Raw genomic sequence first — 14,780 nt, forward strand, 5'->3', positions numbered from 1 at the left:
ATACACTCCGTTAACCTACACTGTATGGGCCTACAGCGGCCCCCGGGCCTACAGTGTGTGGGCCTATATTGTCCGGGCCTACAGTGTCCGGGCCTACACTGTCCGGGCCTACAGTGTCCAGGCCTACACTGTCCGGGCCTACACTGTCCGGGCCTACACTGTCCGGGCCTACACTGTCCGGGCCTACACTGTCCGGGCCTACACTATCCGGGCCTACAGTGTCCGGGCCTACACTGTCCGGGCCTACAGTGTCCAGGCCTACAGTGTCCGGGCCTACATGTCCGGGCCTACAGTACCCCCGGGGCCTAATACTGGATAAGGGCAGTCCCGTACGGGACAAACCAATTTAGCCCAATATACGGGATGTCCCGGCTAATACGGGATAGTTGGCAACCCTAAGAGTGGGTGAATCCAGGACCAGAGGACATAGGTTTATGGTGAAGGGGAAAAGATTTAACAGGGATCTGAGGGGTAACTTTTTCACACAAAGGGTGGTGGGTGTATGGAATAAGCTGCCAGAGGAGGACTATCCTAACGTTTAAGAAACTGTTAGACAGGTGCATGGATAGGACAGGTTTAGAGGGATATGGCCCAAACGCAGGCAGGTGGGACTAGTGTAGCTGGGACATGTTGGCCGGTGTAGGCAAGTTGGACCGAAGGGCCTGTTTACATAGAATCATAGAAAATTATGCAGGAGAGGGTCATTCGGCCCTATGAGCCAGCACCGCCATTCAATATGATCATGGCTGATCTTCCAAAATCAGTAGGAAAATAACTGCAGATGCTGGTTCAAATCGAAGGTAGACACAAAATGCTGGAGTAACTCAGCAAGTCAGGCAGCATCTCGGGAGAGAAGGAATGGGTGACGTTTCGGGTCAAGACCCTTCTTCAGACTGGTGTCAGGGGAGGGGTCGGGACAAAGATAGGATGCAATTGGAGGCAGGAAGACTAGTGGGAGAACTGGGAAGGGGGAGGAGAAAGAGAGGGACAGAGAAACTATCTGACGTTAGAGAAGTCAATGTTCATAGCGCTGGGGTGTAAACTGCCCAAGCGAAATATGAGACATATGAGAGTCTTAAGAAGTGTCTCGACCCGAAACGTCACAATAGACAATAGGTGCAGGAGGAGGCCATTCAGCCCTTCAAGCCAGCACCCCCATTCAATGTGATCATGGCTGATCATTCTCAATCAGTACCCCGTTCCTGCCTTCTCCCCATACCCCCTGACTCCGCTATCCTTAAGAGCTCTATCTAGCTCTCTCTTGAATGCATTCAGAGAATTGGCCTCCACTGCCTTCTGAGGCAAAGAATTCCACAGATTCACAACTCTCTGACTGAAAAAGTTTTTCCTCATCACAGTTCTAAATGGCCTACCCCTTATCCTTAAACTGTGGCCCCTTGTTCTGGACTCCCCCAACATTGGGAACATGTTTCCTACCTCTAACGTGTCCAATCCCTTAATAATCTTATACGTTTCGATAAGATCCTTTCTCATCCTTCTAAATTCCAGTGTATACAAGCCTAGTCACTCCAGTCTTTCAACATACGACAGTCCTGCCATTCCGGGAATTAACCTAGTAAACCTACGCTTTCCTACGTCAACCATTCCTTCTCTCCTGAGATGCTGCCTGACCTGCTGAGCTACTCCAGCATTCTGTCTAAAATCCAAAATCCATTCCTGCTTTTTCCCCATATTCCTTTATTCCGCTAGCCCAAAGAGCTAAATCTAGCTCTCTCTTGAAAACTGCTCCATTTCCATGCTGAATCTCCATGACCACAATCGCCCGATCTGTGCTGAGTGGTGGTATAAGCGTACAGTCCAGCTTTGCATGCATTTTGCTGGCACTAGCTCCCCTCCTTCCAGCACCCATGTTGCATGCAGTCTCTGCAACCTGACCGCTGCAGGTTACACCTTCGTAACGGTGTGAATTCCATGCATCACAATGCACAATCGGCTGATTATCAGGCTGGCGGTATCACATTGCCTGCATTGTGCGTCCAATATCGAGGCTGGGTATTTGCAGTCTTTATTGTCTAAATATAATGTCAAATAGTTTCTTTCTGTGGGAAACCTGTTTGACCAGGGAGTGCATTCAACAGCAGCGATGACTGATGTGTCTTAACATCAGAGGAACAAGATGAACCACTCCGTTGAAATCGCCTATACTGAAGTGTAGTACGCAAAGGGTCATAACGTCCACCATTTTAGTAAGCAAAACCCGCCGTTCGCTCTGCCTCTCGTAGTGCAATCAGTGTTTTGGGGGAACAGTATGTGTGATGATACCATTAAAATGCAGAATATATCTCATCTATCAATTCACAGATTTTTATTATTTTTCTTTTTAAACGTTTCTGCAAGTTTCTGCCTACTAAAATGGCCGCCATTACATACTACGGTTTTTAGGGTCGAGTGGTCTATCTTGCTCTGCTCTAGTATCTTTGGTTAACATTAGCCAATGTATGTAAGTAGGAAAGAACTACAGATGCTGGTTTAAACTGAAGAAGGACACAAAATGCTGGAGTAACTCAGCAGGACAGGCGGCATCTCTGGACAGAAGGAATGGGTGACGTTTCGGGTCGAGACCCTTCTTCAGACTGTTGTCAAGAAGGGTCTCGGCCCGAAACGTCACCCATTCCTTCATTCCAGAGATGCTGCCTGTCCCGCTGAGTTACCCCAGTGTCCATCTTAGAATAATAATATATTGTAGCGACCATAGAGAATGGTCCAGGTCGTCGAACCCTCGGATTGGCCAGCGAGGTCACGTGGGAACGCGACCATGGGGATTGGTCCAGGGAGCGACATCGCTGATTGGCCAGCGATGTCGTGTGCGCGTTTGGCGCCCGATTTAGTGAGTTCGGCGAAGTCTTCAAGGAAGACAGTAAGTTTGTGATGGTTGTCCTTTACCTTGTTGTTTAACTCTGTATTCGAATATTGCGGCTGCAATAAACTTCTTCTACAACCAACAAGTTTCGGACACGCCATATTGGTGACCCCGACGTGATCTGGACGATCACCGACTGAGCAGGAACCCGACGCCTCGTTGACGATGACCGAGCCGGGCACACCGGAGTCAAGCGCCGGAAGCGTTCATCTTCCGTTGTTTTGGACGCACGCACCGCAAGCTTGGTTTATCCACACCGAGGCTCAATTTCATATAAAGAAGGTGTCGGACGAATCCACGATGTACTACTACCTCGTCAGCGCTCTATCGCCGGACACAACCAAGCGCGTGATGCGGTTCATCGTGAATCCACCTGCGGAAAACAAGTACGAGGCCATGAAGAAAGTATTACTGCGAACCTTCGGGTTTAATAAGCATGGTGGTGCGGCAAAACTTCTGCACCTACCAGATCTTGGAGACCAACTGCCTTCCGTCCTCATGGCCGAAATGATGATGCTAGCCGGTGAGCATACGGATTGCCCTATGTTCGAACAGGCATTTCGCGAGAAACTTCCCGAGGATGTCCGACTGCTGCTCACGGATTGTTCTTTTAAGGACCCCGAAGCATATGCAGCGAAATCGGACGCGCTCATAGCGGCAAAAAACAAGGCAAGTGGTTCGATCAACAAAGTCTCGACATCAGTGACCACGCCACAGCGACGGCAAGATGGCGCCACGTCTCCCGCCAATTCTCCGAAAGCCCGCCAAAAAGATCCGCACAAGCGCGGCTGGTGCTATTATCACCTACGATGGGGTAACGAATCCCGCAACTGCCGTTTGCCTTGTACCTTCGCGGGAAATGCCTCGGCCGATCGTACATAGGGGCAGTTACGATTGGCCAGAACCGGCGCCTCTATGTCCATGATCGATTCACGGACACAGAATTTTTGGTAGACACGGGAGCCATCGTCAGCATAGTGCCGCCGACCGACATCGAAACCAGATCGGGTAAGACAGGTCCCACCCTCATCGCGGTTAATGGCAGCCCAATTCGCACTTTCGGTACACGGAAGATGTCCCTTGTGTTAGGCCTCCGCACGTACGAATGGCCATTCATCATAGCCGACGTCAAACAAGCGATCCTGGGCGCAGATTTTCTCTGGGCTTTTTCACTGGTTCCTGATGTCCGCGGTAACGACCTCCGACCCTCCGCCGAAGATGAGCACGTCGCTCCGACAATCGCCTCCTCGCCCAGCCCTACTGTCCAGGCCGTCGTCGCGGCCCCCGACTCGTATGCTGTGATTCTGGCAGAGTTTCCAGAGCTGCTCGTCCAACGTTTTGACACGCCTTCGGCTAAGCACGGTGTGGTCCATCACATCCGCACCGAAGGCCCTCCCGTTTTCGCTCGGGCCAGGAGACTACCGCCAGACAAACTGGTGGTGGCAAGGGCGGAGTTCAGGAAAATGGAGGAAATGGGAATTGTCCGTCAGTCTGACAGCCCGTGGGCCTCGCCGTTACACATGGTCTCCAAGGCATCTGGGGGGTGGAGACCATGTGGCGATTATCGGCGTCTCAATGCTGTCACCATGGCTGATCGCTACCCCATACCGCACCTACAGGATTTTTCATCTGGGCTGGAAGGAGCGGTGGTGTTTTCCAAAATCGATTTGGTGCGAGGATACCATCAGATTCCGGTGCGACCGGAGGACATACAGAAAACTGCAACAATTACTCCGTTCGGGTTGTTTGAATGGTTGCGTATGCCTATCGGTTTAAAGAACGCGGCACAGGCTTTCCAGCGACTGATGGACCGCGTGGGCCGGGGTTTACCATTTTTGTTTATTTATTTAGACGACATCCTGGTCGCCAGCCCCTCCGTGCAGGAACACCAGGCCCATTTGCGGACCGTGTTCCAGCGGCTCCAAGACCACGGGCTCATTATCCAACCCTCCAAATGTCAATTCGGCCTTCCTGCTCTTGATTTTCTAGGGCACAGAATTACCCCTGCCGGCGCCTCCCCTTTGCCCGAGAAGGTGGAGGCTATCCGGGCATTTCCTAGGCCCACCACAGTAAAAGGGCTGCAGGAGTTCGTAGGCATGGTTAATTTCTACCATAGGTTCGTCCCGGCAGCGGCGCGAGTCCTGCGCCCGCTTTTCCAATGCCTTGCAGGGAATCCGGTAGAGTTGATATGGTCCCCGACCGCAGAGTCGGCTTTTACAGCAGCTAAGGCAGCTTTGGCAGACGCCACCATGTTGGTCCATCCGAGCCCCTCCGCCCCCACGGCCCTGACGGTAGACGCCTCTGACGTGGCGGTGGGCGGGGTTCTGGAGCAGCAGGTCGGTGGCCGTTGGCAGCCTTTAGCGTTTTTCAGCCGGCAACTAAATTCAGCCGAGCTGAAGTATAGCGCATTTGACCGAGAGCTTCTGGCTCTCTATTTAGCTGTTCGTCATTTCAGGTACTTCCTCGAGGGCCGCCCATTTGTGGCATTTACGGACCACAAGCCATTAACATTTGCTTTTTTGAAATTGTCTGACCCATGGTCGGCCCGCCAGCAGCGGCACCTGACCGCTATCTCCGAATTTACCACCGATGTCCGTCATGTCGCGGGTAAGCTTAATGCCGTTGCTGACGCCCTGTCTAGACCTGCTTTTCCCCCTATTTCGGCGGTGGACTGCGAAGTGGATCCCCAGGAGCTCGCGGAGGCACAGCTCCTAGCGGATACCGTTTCGGCTTACCGGTCCACCACTTCGGGATTGAAGTTGGCCCAGGTAGCTTGTGGGTCGGAGGGCACGAAAGTCTGGTGCGATGTTTCTCTTCCCCGTCCCAGGCCGGTAGTACCGCCCTCCCTTCAGCGCCGGGTTTTCGATGCCATTCATGGGCTGGCGCACCCGTCTATCCGCTCCACCTCTGCCTTGGTAGCAGCGAGGTTTGTCTGGCATGGCCTGCGGAAACAGGTAGCGGGGTGGGCACGTTCCTGCGTGCCCTGTCAGACCGCTAAAGTCCAGCGCCACGTCCAGCCCCCCGTACAGGATTTCGAGGTCCCGGCTGTTCGTTTTTTCCACATCCACGTGGATTTGGTCGGGCCTTTACCTTCCTCCCGGGGCTACACCCACCTCCTCACGGTGGTGGATCGGTTCACCCGGTGGCCAGAGGCTTTCCCATTGTTTGATATTTCGTCCGCGTCTTGTGCTAGGACTTTGGCCCTTCATTGGGTAGCTCGTTTCGGGGTCCCGGCAGTTATTACCACTGACAGAGGGCCACAGTTCACTTCGTCCCTCTGGGCCGCGCTGGCAGAACTGTACGGGTCCAAGTTACAACCCACGACTGCATATCACCCCCAGGCAAATGGACTCGTAGAAAGGTTCCACCGCCAACTTAAGGCGTCCCTCAGTGCAAGGCTTGAAGGCCCGGACTGGGTAGACCAACTCCCTTGGGTTCTGTTGGGCATCCGGACTGCTCCTAAGCTAGATCTCGGTGCGTCGTCCGCGGAGCTAGTATATGGCTCGACACTTCGAGTACCCGGAGATCTGTTTCCGGACCCTTCAGACCAACTGCCTACAGTCCCATCAGTGTTAGCATCTCTCCGGGAACGGGTGGGCTCCCTGGCTCCAGTTCCGACTTCACGTCATGGGTGTCCCATGGTACATGAACCGCCTTCCCTGAAGGACTGTGAGTTTGTTTTTTTGCGTAAAGATGCCCATCGCGCCCCGTTGCAGAGGGTCTATCAAGGGCCGTTCCGGGTTTTGCGTAAGGGAACGGCTACCTTCACCTTAGACATGTGCGGCAAGAGTGAGCTCGTCTCGGTGTCCCGGCTCAAACCTGCCCATTTGGATCCGGATCAACCAGTCCTGGTCGGTCAAACCCCTAGGAGAGGCCGACCTCCGTTAGTTCCGCTCAGTCCAGGACCCCCCGTTCCGACAGTTCCTCCAGGACCCCCCGTTCCGGCAGTTCCTCCAGGACCCCCCGTTCCGGTAGTTCCTCCAGAACCTCCCGTTCCGGCTGTTCCGCCAAGTCCGGAACCTCCGGCTCCTGTGGTTCAGGCTGTCCCTCTCCGTACTCGTTATGGTCGCGAAATCCGGCTCCCTGCTAGGTTCCGCACCTCGGGTTCTGGGGGGGGTCATGTAGCGACCATAGAGAATGGTCCAGGTCGTCGAACCCTCGGATTGGCCAGCGAGGTCACGTGGGAACGCGACCATGGGGATTGGTCCAGGGAGCGACATCGCTGATTGGCCAGCGATGTCGTGTGCGCGTTTGGCGCCCGATTTAGTGAGTTCGGCGAAGTCTTCAAGGAAGACAGTAAGTTTGTGATGGTTGTCCTTTACCTTGTTGTTTAACTCTGTATTCGAATATTGCGGCTGCAATAAACTTCTTCTACAACCAACAAGTTTCGGACACGCCATAATATCTGGTTTGAAATGGCAGCTATTACACAGGAGTTAAAGTCTGTTGAATATTAAAGGCATGATTGCGCAAGGGGGATAATATTGATTACTCATTGTACAACGCACAATACTTATTTGTGTGGGGAATGACAGACATAGATAGAGTGGATGTGGAAAGGATGTTTCCACTGGTGGGAGAGTCTAGTACCAGAGGTCATAGCCTCAGAATTAAAGGGCGCTCTTTTACAAAGGTGAGGAGGAACTTCTTCAGTCAGTGTGTAGTTAATCTGTGGAACTCCTTGCCACAGAGGGCTGTGGAGGCCAAGTCAGTGGATATTTTAAGGCAAATTCTTGCTTAGAACGGGTGTCAAGGGTTATGGGGAGAAGGCAGGAAAATGGGATTAGGAGGCAGAGATCAGCCATGATTGAATGGAGGAGTGGACTCAAGTCAAGTCAAGTCAAGTCAAGTCAAGTCAAGTCAAATTTATTTGTCACATACACATACACGATGTGCAGTGAAATGAAAGTGGCAATGCCTGCGGGTTGTGCACAAAAAGAATTACAGTTACAGCATATAAATAAAGTTAATAAGTTACTATTAGTGTCGACAAAAATTTAGTCTCTGGGGTTATAAAAGTTGACAGTCCTGATGGCCTGTGGGAAGAAGCTCCGTCTCATCCTCTCCGTTTTCACAGCGTGACAGCGGAGGCGTTTGCCTGATCGTAGCATCTGGAACAGTCCGTTACTGGGGTGGCAGGGGTCCCTCACTCGACAGGCCGCATGGCCTAATTCTACTCCTATAACTTGTGACCTTGCTTATCCATTCAAGTCTCAATCTCAGTTTGAATCTTGTTCTCGATGCATTCAGAGATTTGTTCAACGTCACTTCATTTGTACCTGTATCACTGTTTGAAAGAAGGGGTCTATTGCAAATACCAGGAGCCCAACTGGACTGAAAGTTCGCCCTCAGTCCTCAATATCAGCATGAATATGTGGTTTAGTTTAGTTTAGAGATACAGCGCGAAAAACAGACTCTTCGGCCCTGTTTATGCCAACCTGTGATCCCTGTACACTAACACTATTCGTTCTCTCCTGAGATGCTGCCTGACCTGCTGAGTTACTCCAGCATTTTGTGAAATAAATACCTTCGATTTGTACCAGCATCTGCAGTTATTTTCTTACATACCAGGGCCAATTTACAATCTTGGCCGAAGCCAATTAGCCTACAAACCTTTACGTCCTTTAATTGTGTGAGGAAACTAGAGCACCCGGAGAAAACCCACTCGGAGAGAAGCAGCATGTGAGGCTTGGAAAGCACATCTCAGACCCGCAGACCCTCAGCATAGGAGCACCGCAAGGCTGCATACTCTCTCTACACCAACGACTGCACCTCCACAGGCTCCTCTGTCAAGCTCCTCAAGTTTGCGGATGACACTACCCTGATTGGACTGATCCAGGATGGGGAGGAATCTGCCTACAGAGGGGAAGTGACACAGCTGGCGTCCTGGTGCCATCGCAACAACCTGGAGCTCAATGCTCTCAAGACGGTGGAATTGATTGTAGGCTTTAGGAGAGCTCCCCCTCCCCTCCCCGCACTCACCATCAACAACACCACAGTCACATCTGTGGAGTCATTTAAGTTCCTTGGAACCATCATCTCCAGGGACCTTAAATGGGGGGCCACCATCGACTCCACAGTCAAAAAGGCCCAACAGAGGATGTACTTCCTGCGGCAACTGAAGAAACACAATCTGCCGCAGGCAATGATGGTCCAATTCTATACTGCTATCATTGAGTCCGCCCTCACCTTCTCCATCATGGTGTGGTTTGGCTCAGCCACCAAGCACGACATCCGGAGGCTGCAACGGATCGTTCGATCAGCTGAGAAGGTTGTTGGCTGCAACCTTCCTCCCATCGACGAACTGTACACTGCAAGGGCCAGGAAGCGAGTGGGCAAGATCATCTCTGACCCTTCTCACCCTGGCCACAAACTCTTTGAAGTACTTCCCTCAAGGAAGGCGACTCCGGACTGTCAAAGCAGCCACAGCCGGACATATAAACAGCTTTTTTTCCACGAGCCTTGCTGAACAACCAAAAATCTGTAGCCTCCTTGTGCTCTGGTATTTTATTTGTCTTCACTTGTTTAAATTATAATGTTTTATTTTTAATTGTCTACTGTATTTAGATTTAGAGATACAGCGCGGAAACAGGCCCTTCGGCCCATCGAGTCCGCGCCGCCCAGCGATCCCCGCACATTAACACTATCCTACACACACTAGGAACAATTTATACATATTACCCAGTCAATTAACCTACACACCTGTACGTCTTTGGAGTGTGGGAGGAAACCGAAGATCTCGGAGAAAACCCACACAGGTCACGGGGAGAACGTACAAACTCCGTACAGACGGCGCCCGTAGTCGGGATCGAACCTGAGTCTCCGGCGCTGCATTCGCTGTAAGGCAGCAACTCTACCGCTGCGCCACCGTGCCGCCTATAATCGTGTTGTTACTTGCGAGCAAAGCACCAAGGCAAATTCCTTCCTTCTATGTGTACATATTTGGCTAATAAATGTATTCAATTCAATTCAATTCAATTATTCAATTTAAATCAGCAATCAGCATTGGAAATGGACCTAGAACAAGCTAGTGCAGATTACAAATCTTTCTGAAGAAGGGTCTCGACCCGAAATGTCACCTATTCCTTTTCTCCGGAGATGCTGTCTGCCCCACTGAGTTACTCCAGCATTTTGTGTCAATCTTTCCCGGGCATGTTAGTAGGTGATACTGCAGTACACAAAGTCAAGTCAAGTCAAGTTTATTTGTCACATGCACATACACGATGTGCAGTGAAATGAAAGTGGCAATGCCTGCGGATTGTGCAAATAAAATTACAATTACAGCATAAAAATTTTAATTAATACAGAAATGAAAATTTAGTCCCTGGAGTTATAAAAGTTAACAGTCCTGATGGCCTGTGGGAAGAAACTCCGTCTCATCCTCTCCGTTTTCACAGCGTGACAGCGGAGTAGTTTGCCTGACCGTAGCAGCTGGAACAGTCCGTTGCTGGGGTGGTAGGGGTCCCCCATAATGTTGCAGGATCTGCACCTCCTGATGTATAGGTCCTGATGTAAAGCCTAAGCCCAAAGGTCGGCCGTGGCTCAATGACACCACCAAAGCCCTAAGAAGGGAGTGCAGAAAATCAGAAAGGAGGTGGAAATGTGACAAGCTTCAAATTTCCTTCGAAATTCTGAGAAACAATCTTCTCAAATACCAGGAAGCAGTAAAGTCTGCTAGAGCACAATACTTCTCCGACCTTATTTCCAAAAACTCTCATAACTCCAAGGTCCTATTTAGAACAATTACCTCTGTCATATGTCCCGCCTCCAGTATCAGCTTAGTTAGGTCCCCTGCTAAGTGCGAAGAATTCGCTAAATTTTTCACCAACAAAGTTGAGAACATTAGAATGAACATTTCCCCTCCCACCCGTGACCTAGCTGTCTCACTAGTCTGTTCATCTAAATTGGACTGCTTCCAACCCGTCACTCTATCCTCCCTTGCAAAGCTTGTCTCCGCTATGAAACCTGCAACCTGCCCCCTTGATCCTGCCCCCACTGCCCTTCTGAAGGATGTCATTGCAATAGCCGGTCCCAGCATCCTCTCTATCATCAACAGTTCTCTGGCCACTGGCACTGTTCCAACCAGTTTCAAGCACGCGGTGGTCCAGCCCCTACTGAAAAAACCTAACCTAGACCCCACCTTGCCTAGCAACTACAGACCCATTTCCAAACTGCCATTCCTGTCAAAAGTCCTTGAAAAGGCAATTCTAAACCAATTAGTGCCCTACCTGCACCAATACACCATCCTGGAAAGTTTCCAGTCAGGTTTCAGAGCCCACCACAGCACAGAGTCTGCCTTGTTGAAGGTACACAACGACCTGCTTCTCGCCATCGACACCGGCGACTGTGCAATCCTGCTCCTTCTCGACCTCAGCGCAGCGTTCGATACAGTGGACCACACCATCCTTATTGACCGTCTCCGGTACGCGGTTGGCATTGATGGCACTGCCCTGAGCTGGTTCGCTTCGTACCTCAAAGATAGGAGTTTCGCCATCAACATAGGCAGTTATTCTTCTGCTCCAGCTAGCCTCTCCTGCGGAGTTCCACAAGGCTCCATCCTAGGCCCCATTCTCTTCTCTCTATACATGCTCCCCCTTGGCCAAATCATTCAAAGGCACGGCATTTCTTTCCACTGCTATGCCGATGACACTCAGCTTTACCTCCCCCTGAAACCCAACAACCAGTCAAATTTAAACAGCCTCTTACACTGCCTTGAGGACATAAAATGTTGGATGGCACAGAACTTCCTCCAATTAAATGAGAGCAAGTCTGAGGTCATCCTATTCGGCCCCCCCGACTCCATCAAATCGATAACAGGCAGTCTTGGAAGTCTATCCTGCCTAGTCAAACCGCATGTCAAAAACCTCGGCATGATATTTGACTCTGCATTAAAATTTGATAAGCAAGTCAACGCTGTGGTAAAAGCCAGCTTCTTCCAACTTCGAACCATAGCTAAAATCAAACCTTTCCTCCAATTCGACGACACAGAAAAAATCATTCACGCTTTCATTTCCTCCCGCCTAGACTACTGCAACTCCCTATACACTGGGATCAGCCAATCTTCCCTGTCCCGCCTGCAACTGGTCCAAAACGCCGCAGCGAGACTCCTGACGGGTACCCGTAAAAGGGACCACATCACCCCGATTCTGGCCACTCTCCACTGGCTCCCTGTACGGTACAGAATCAACTTCAAGCTCCTCCTATTCACGTATAAAGCCCTAAATGGACATTCCCCCCCCTACATCAAAAATCTTCTAACCCCCCTCTCTAACTCCAGGTCCCTCAGGTCGGCCGACTTGGGGTTACTCACTATCCCGCGGTCTAGGCTTAAGCTCAGGGGTGACCGCGCTTTTGCGGTTGCAGCTCCTAGACTGTGGAACAGCATCCCTCTCCCCATCAGAACTGCCCCCTCCATCGACTCCTTTAAGTCCAGGCTCAAAATCTATTTCTACTCCCTAGCGTTTGAGGTTCATTGAGGAGGCGCTGTGAACTGTTTGCGTGCTACTGTATGTTTCATTTTTTTTCCTTAGTACCTAATCAGATGTACAGCACTTTGGTCAACGTGGGTTGTTTTTAAATGTGCTATACAAATAAAATTGACTTGACTTGACTTGACTTGCAGGGGGGCGAGTGTAGTTCCCATGATGCGTTCTGCCGAACGCACTACTCTCTGCAGGGCCTTCCTGTCCTGTGCAGAGCTGTTCCCAAACCAGACTGTGATGTTCCCAGACAAGATGCTCTCTACAGCCCCAGAGTAGAAGCACTGAAGGATTCTCAGAGACACTCTGAATTTCCTCAGCTGCCTGAGGTGGTAAAGGCGCTGCTTTACCTTACCCATCAGTGCGGCAATGTGTGTTGTCCATGTCAAACCAGTTAGCCTGCCATACCACTCAGGCAGGTTCACACACGTTAGAAATAACTAAGGTGAAGTTAACACAGACTCTGCCCAGGAAAAGCGATCCCATAGTTTTGAGTGCAGTCAGGGTAACTCAGTAAGGATTATAATGGTGCACTAGAAGTAATGACGCACAATAGTATTGAACATATGACAAACCGGCATTAGAAACATAGAAAATAGGTGCAGGAGTAGGCCATTCGGCCCCTCGAGCCTGCACCGCCATTCAATATGATCATGGCTGATCATCCAGCTCAGTAACCTGTACCTGCCTTCTCTCCATACCCCCTGATCCCTTTAGCCACAAGGGCCACATCTAACTCCCTCTTAAATATAGCCAATGAACTGGCCTCAACTACCTTCTGTGGCAGAGAATTCCACAGACTCACCACTCTCTGAATGAAGAAATGTTTTCTCATCTCGGTCCTAAAAGACTTCCCCCTTATCCTTAAGCTGTGACCCCTGGTTCTGGACTCCCCCAACATCGGGAACAATCTTCCCGCATCTAGCCTCTCCAACCCCTTAAGAATTTTATATGTTTCTATAAGATTCCCCCTCAGTCTTCTAAATTCCAGCGAGTACAAGCCCAGTCTATCCAGTCTTTCTTCATACGAAAGTCCCGCCATCCCAGGTTACTCCAGCCCCAGAGTAGAAGCATTCTTCATTCTTCATATGAAAGTCCCGCCATCCCTTTATAGAAGTGCCCTCAGGAACTTGGCACAGACTGACCTGCACCTGAAACTACGGTTGCCAACTTCCGCACTCTCAAATAAGGTACAGAGGGTGGCGTCACCGCCCCGCGCCCCACGTGACCTTACCCAGCCAGCGGCCACGTGCTCCCGCCCCACGGGTGAGGTCACGTGGGGCGCGGGGCGGCGACGTCACCCTTTGTCCCTTATTTGGGAGTGAGGAAGTTGGCAACCCTACTAATACGGGACAAGGGCGGTCCCGCACGGGACAAACCAAGGTAGCCCAAAATACGGGATGTCCCGGCTAATACGGGACAGTTGGCGACCCTACCTGGAACACATCAACGCAAATACAATTGTATGCAGGGTAAGTTGAAACTGTGTGCAGGCCAGGGTAGAATACATTTATGTCAGGAGCAGGAAGTGCGAAGGAATTTGTACTTGGAATCAGGGAAAATTGGAAAGATAGGCACAAAATGCTGGAGTAACTCAGCGGGACAGGCAGCATCTCTGAAGAGAAGGAAGGGGCGACGTTTCGGGTTGAGACCCTTCTTCAGACGGAATTAAAGATACCAAAGGAGCACTGATCTATGTTCTAGGTACCCTCAAGGTATGTCTACTTTGAAGTACCTCAAGGTATGTCCACTCTGAAGAAGTTCCCCTCCTCTCTTCGACGAGAGTTTAGCAACATGCCCTTAAGGTATGTTCTAGAGTTATACTCACACAAGTTATTATGAATCGATTTATTCACAAAATGCTGGAGTAACTCAGCAGGTCAGGCAGCATCTCGGGAGAGAAGGAATGGGTGACGTTTCGGGTCGAGACCCTTCTTCAGTCTGAGGGCGTGCAGCGTAGGTTTACTAGGTTAATTCCCGGAATGGCGGGACTGTCCTATGTTGAAAGACTGGAGCGACTAGGTTTGTATACACTGGAATTTAGAAGGATGAGAGGGGATCTTATCGAAACGTATAAGATTATTAAGGGGTTGGACACGTTAGAGGCAGGAAACATGTTCCCAATGTTGGGGGAGTCCAGTACAAGGGGCCACAGTTTAAGAATAAGGGGTAGGCCATTTAGAACGGAGATGAGGAAAAACATTTTCAGTCAGAGAGTTGTGAATCTGTGGAATTCTCTGCCTCAGAAGGCAGTGGAGGCCAATTCTCTGAATGCTTTCAAGAGAGAGCTAGATAGAGCTCTTAAGGATAGCAGAGTCAGGGTGTATGGGGAGAAAGCAGGAACGGGGTACTGATTGAGAATAATCAGCCATGATCACATTGAATGGCGGTGCTGGCTCGAAGGGCCGAATGGCCTACTC

Source organism: Rhinoraja longicauda, chromosome 41, assembly GCF_053455715.1.
Source record: "Rhinoraja longicauda isolate Sanriku21f chromosome 41, sRhiLon1.1, whole genome shotgun sequence".
In the NCBI taxonomy this organism is placed as follows: Eukaryota; Metazoa; Chordata; class Chondrichthyes; order Rajiformes; family Arhynchobatidae; genus Rhinoraja; species Rhinoraja longicauda.